Raw genomic sequence first — 6,033 nt, 5'->3', positions numbered from 1 at the left:
ATACTACAAGGCAGGCCATGGTGTATTTATTAGAGGCACAAAGAAGGTGCCATGCGAGTACTTGGAGGTGGCAGAGTCTTCCTCTTGGGATGAGGAAAGGCTTCAAGGGCATCTAAAGCTTGCCCCCCACCCCTGAAGCAGGTCCCAAGTGAAAGATCTGAGGGCACACGGGGCTTCCCTGGTAGCTCAGCTGGTAAAGAATCCGCCTGCAATGCAGGAGACCCCAGTTCAATTCCTGGGTCGGGAAGCTCCACTGGAGAAGGGATAGGCTACCCACTCCAGTATTCTTGGGCGTCCTTGGTGGCTCAGCTGGTAAAGAATCTGCCTGCAGTGTGGGAGACCTGGGTTCAATCCCTGGGTTGGGAAGATTCCCTGGAGAAGGGAAAGGCTACCCACTCCAGTATTCTGGCCTGGAGAATTCCATTGACTGTATAGTCTGTATAGTCCATGGGATTGCAAAGAGTCAGACACAATTGAGCAACTTTCACTTGTACTTACTAGTTTATTTGGGAGATGATCTCAGGAAACACTGAGAAGAGAGTAGGGAAGTGAGAAGAAAGAGCTTGAAATGAATACAGACTGTGATAAAAAATGAACAGCTTACTTCTATGGGCCACTGGGCCTTAATCTCACATTCCTCCAAATTATCCTATCCCCCCACCCACCCCGGCTTATGAGGCTTAGGTATTTATGCAATTCCCATGCCCCGCTGGTTGAAAGCTACTCCCGGGGTGTCAGCTACCCAGTGCTTCCAGACAGGTGGAGAGTGTCAGGAGCTTGCAGTAGGATGACCTTACTGGGTACCTGGTGGGTGAGCAGAGAGGGGACACTGAAGTAATACATGAGCTAGTATTGGAAGATAAACACACAGACTTGTTTAAGATACTATTTCAGATCTTTGATGGCCACAGTTCAGTTTAGTCGCTCAGTCACATCCGACTCTTTGCGACCCCAGGGACTGCAGCACACCAGGCCTCCCCGTCCATCACCAACTCCCGGAGTTTACTCAAACTTATGTCCATTGAGTCAGGGATGCCATCCACCCATCTCATCCTCTGTCGTCCCCTTCTCCTCCTGCCTTCAATCTTTCCCAGCATCAGGGTCTTTTCCAATGAGTAATCCTATCAGGGACAGTTGCTAATAGCTGTTCCAGCAGATAGACTGAGAGCATCTTCTGTCCTTTGCACCCAATTGGAAAACTCTCTGGGAAGGACTCTGATTGGCCCAACCTTGGTCACGGCAGCGTTTGCAGTCAGGGGTGGGGTATTATGGTTGAGTGGTTAGTAGCCCAGGAAGGAGAGGTGCTACTCCCAGCAGGGAGGCACACTGGGCAGATGATGGAGGTAATCGCTCTCCACCACAGTAGGGGTTCTTCTATTGGTTTCTTTGACTTTGTGGATTACAAATAAAACTCACAGAAGACCTGCAATTTAATGAAACAATTTACATGCTAAGATAGAACAAGTCCCAGCATAGAGCTATTGACTAGTTTGGAAACAAACATGAAAAGTGCATTCAGTTTTTTTTTAAGTGTGCAGTTAATAGAGCAACATATGTGATAGAAGAGAAAAAGTAATCTAAACTCAAAACAGTTAAAAAGTCATTCATTAGTACTCTTTAGCCTGCCTGCCTTGAGGGACCTCAGGAAAGTTATTGAACCTCTCTGAACCTCAGTTTCTTCATCTGTAAAATGCAGGCAGTGCTAATACATAGCTCCTGGGCTTGGGAAGGTTAAAATGAGGTGAGGTGTGTGAAACATGAGCCATGGGGACTGGCCAATGGAGAGTTCTCAGTAAATAATAGTTTTGATGATGACAAGGACAACTTTAAAATGTTATAAAAAATTATTTATTTATTATAATTGGAGGCTAATTACTTTACAACATTGTGGTGGTTTTTGCCATTCATTGACATGAATCAGCCACAGGGAACAACTTTTTTTTTAACCTCCCTGTGGGAACCTTCTGCACTCAAATTGTTCTTCTGTGGCCACCTAGAGGCCAGCCGGAGCTTTTCCACAGCTCCGCAAGTTTTTACTCACCACTGGTGGCTCAGATGGTAAAGAATCCTCCTGCAACGCAGAAGATGTGGGTTCAATCCCTGGGTCAGGAAGATTCCCCTGGAGGAGAGCATGGCTGCCCACTCCAGTATTCTTGCCTGGAGGATTCTTGGACAGAGGAACCTGGCGAACTTCAGTCCATAGGGTCACAAAGAGTTGGTCACAACTGAAGCGACTGAGCAAGCTCTCTAAGAACCCGCCCCTCCCACCTCTGCTCCTCCTACCTCTGCTCCTCGTCATCTCCAAACTAGAGAGGTCACATCCCAGACAGACCTGGTGTACAGGAACGGTGCAGGTAGGTGGAACACAGTGACCAGAGACAAGAAGCAGGCAATGGGGGCCAGAACTACCAACGACGTGCAACCTGGAGGGGTTGCCTGTGGGAGGAGCTGGGGTGGGAGGGAGCAGGCGGTGTCCTTCACCCCATCAGCAAACCTTGCCAGTAACTTCGGCCCTATGGAGCCAGAGCTAGAGCCAGGGAGGGTTTCTTGCTGGAAGCATGCCCACGATGCTGGGGATCTGTTTCCATCTGCTCATTTTACTGCTGAGTTGTAAAGTGCTAAATGTCATTATCCTCCCCTTCCTTAAACAAGAAAAAAGTTAACAGCCTGAGAAAAGGAGATATTTCACTTCATTTGGCATCCAGCCACCATCATCCACACAGGGTGTTCCCTCGGGGCTTGATTAAGGTTGGGAGAAGCCCTGTTCTGTTCTGCTTTCAACTGCTAGCACCGCTCTGTGTCAGCTCCAGGCTGGGCACCGGCGGCTGGAGGCAGGTCAGAGCTGTGCCTGGCTGCCAGGAGAATAGGCAGCTCCCACCCTCTGAACACCTCAAACACCTTACAGAGAGAATGGGGGCAAGAGCAAAGTGACTTGTTCAAGGTCACAGACTGCTTTTTAGCATCTGCTCCTGGTTCGATTCCTGGGTCGGGAAGCTCCACTGGAGAAGGGATAGGCTACCCACTCCAGTATTCTTGGGCTTCCCTTGTGGCTCAGTTGGTAAAGAATCAGCCTGCAATGCAGGAGACCTGGGTTCAATCCCTGGGTTGGGAAGATCCCCTGGAGAAGGGAAAAGCTACCCACTCCAGTATTCTGGCCTAGAGAATTCCATGGACTGTATAGTCCATGGGGTCGCAAAGAGCTGGACACAACTGAGCGACTTTCACTTTCACTGTGTGGTGAAGGTGAAACTTGAATCAAGACATACAAATTACATAAAATAAGGGTTCAACGCAATAGAAAGACAAACTCAGAAGACTTAAAAAAAATGGACTGATGCCTTCAAGAGGTAGTGATCTGCCTGTCTACCAGAGGCATGCAAGTGGTTTAGATACTCTCTCAGAACACTCACTGTTGAGAGGAGTTCTGATTTAGATGGAGAGGCTGGAAGAGGTGATGGCTGAGATTATTTTCAATGTTGAGCTTCTAGAAACCTATAACTGAAAAATCTCACCTGTTTTCATGATCTTAAACATGCCTTGCTCATACTGACTCACAGGAGTTTCCAGCATCTGATGTTGGCTGCTAGACACAGAGGAAGGAATGGGCAGGCAGCACAAGGTGCGATTCATCTTCATTACTCTGATTATGGGGTCATTAAGGCTTTTACTCTGCAGTGCTCCCCTAAGGAGTGCCTGCTGCTTCAGCTACGTGACAGACAGTTGTCCTCCCAGCCGCCCAGTAGGCAGGGGTGTTTCACAGGACTTGAAGCTGTAATTGAATAAAGATCACCCACCCACTAGCCTCCCACTACAAGCCAGAGCTGTGATCCCAGGTGCCTGCTAGGCCTGGCCTCTGCAGTGCCTTGCTGAAGAGGGGTGGCCAAGGCCAGGTCCTGAGCCCCAGGGATAGCCACCCTCTCCTCCCCACTGGGCTGGGGGAAAGGCCACTAACACAGAATGAACGTGCCCAGGGTGGAGGGTGGGACACACCTCTAGTTTACACCTCCGAGAGCATCACATTGGGTCTTCCACAGTCCCCACTGTGGCCCACAAGGCCCTGCACGACCCACTCTACATACTCCAGACTTTGAGCTCCCCGAAGGCGTGGGCAGGAGCTAGTCTGCTCTCCACTTAGCCCCAGAGCCTGGAGCTATGCTTGGCGCTTAACCAGTGCTTGATAAATGTTAAGTGAGTGACTCGAAGGCCTATAGTCTTTCTGAACTTGACAGAAGTAAACTTGACAAAGGAGGCAGCCCAAAGGGCAGAGGTCACTGGCCCGAGAGTCTGGAGGTGGGGTTCAAGTTAGTATCTGTCATTGATTCATGGTTTGACCTTGGACAACTCCTTGCTCCCTTGCCTCAGTTTCCTTATCTGGGCCTCGGCTTCCTGGCCACAAATTTGGGGATTTTGCCTAAAGCTGGAGAGGAGGTGGAAGGAAAGCCCATGCTTTCTCCTTGAGCTCTAGCCTGCAAAGGTCCCTAGGGGGTAGTCTTGGTCCCATCCTCAGCCCTTGTGGACCTGGTGATGGAGTCACCTGTTTGGGACTGAGGTAGCCACGTCCCTGCTGTGAGTTTACTCAGTACAGTAACCCAAACTGAGCCTCTCTTATGTGCCAAGCTCAGTGCAGGGCCATGGGGCTGGATCAGATGTGGCCCTTGTTGAACAGAACCAGAGTCGAATGGGGACAACAGACATGGTGAGATCATTATGGTGCAAGGATAAAGCAATGTAAGCAATGCAGTGAGATACAATGCCCTGAGAGTATACACAAAACGGAGTGGCGGATGAGAGCTGCAGGATTTGGCAAGACTTCCTGGAAGAGGCAGGTTTGAACTGAGCGCTAGAGATAAAAATGATAGGAAGACAAGTCAGTGGAGGAATAGGATGTACAAAGATACAGAAGTAAGGCAGTTTGTGAGCAGGGAGACTAGTACACTGTGGGGAGGGAGCAGGGTGGTGACAGGTTGTGTTGGTGATCCCAGGCCCAACTCTAGACCACTCATGACACACCTCCCAGGAAGGGCTGTGTCCCAGGAAGCAGCATACAACGGGGTAAGTCTGGTTCAAAGCCTGGCTCTTCCCATGCTTATCTGCGACCTTGTTCAGTGTCTCTGTGTTCTCATCTGTAAAATGATGATTGCAATGCCTACTCTTCAGGACTGGCGAGAGAACTGAATGAGTTTATGTGTATGAAGTGCCTTGCACATAGGAGGCAGTCCTGGAAGTGGGGTTTCTTTTCTCTTTTCGGCTTTTGGCTAGTATGCAGATACTCCTGACAAAAGCTCTAGTGGGTATTTGTTAGTCATTTATATGATTAATGTGAATGAGATTACCAGAAAGAAAGTTTATTGAAGAGTTTTGGCAGGAGGAAGAGGCAATGGAGGGAGAAATGCATAACCTTGGGGACAGGAAAAGCAAGAAAGAAAACAAACTGGGAAGCCTGGGGGAGGCAACAAACCTCACCAGCTTCCCAGCTTTACCAGCAAACCACTTTGAATTCAGTTTGACTGTCTGGGAAGTAGGAGAAGAAAGAGATGGGTTCCTGTCTTCCCTGGTGGCTCAGTTGGTAAAGAATAGGCCTGCAATGCAGGAGACCCAGGTTCGATCCCTGGGTTGGGAAGATCTCCTGGAGAAGGAAATGGCAATCCATTCCAGTATTCTTGCCTGGAAAATCCTATGGACAGAGGAGCCTGGTGGACTACAATCCATGGGGTTGCAAGAATCAGACATGACTGAGCGACTAAACCACCACCATCTGTCCTAGGGAAGGTCACAGGTCACTGTCACGGGTAGACAAGGGATGCGGGAGAAGTGGGCAGGCTGCGTGTGCTGCCTGTTGTCCAGTCACCTCCCGGACTCTGCTGCAACGGAGAGGAAGGAAGGAGGGAAAGGAAGTCTTCATGAGTCCTGGGATGGAACTCAGAGGCCTTGGGTGGCCTTACTTTCCAGATTTCACAGGAACCTGGAATGACAGTATTATGCCAATGGATATCACCCAGAGGGCCCTGGGTGACAGGCGACACATAAACACTT

This window comes from Bos indicus x Bos taurus, chromosome 3 (genome assembly GCF_003369695.1).
Source record: "Bos indicus x Bos taurus breed Angus x Brahman F1 hybrid chromosome 3, Bos_hybrid_MaternalHap_v2.0, whole genome shotgun sequence".
In the NCBI taxonomy this organism is placed as follows: Eukaryota; Metazoa; Chordata; class Mammalia; order Artiodactyla; family Bovidae; genus Bos; species Bos indicus x Bos taurus.
Note: the sequence above shows the minus strand (reverse complement) of the source record.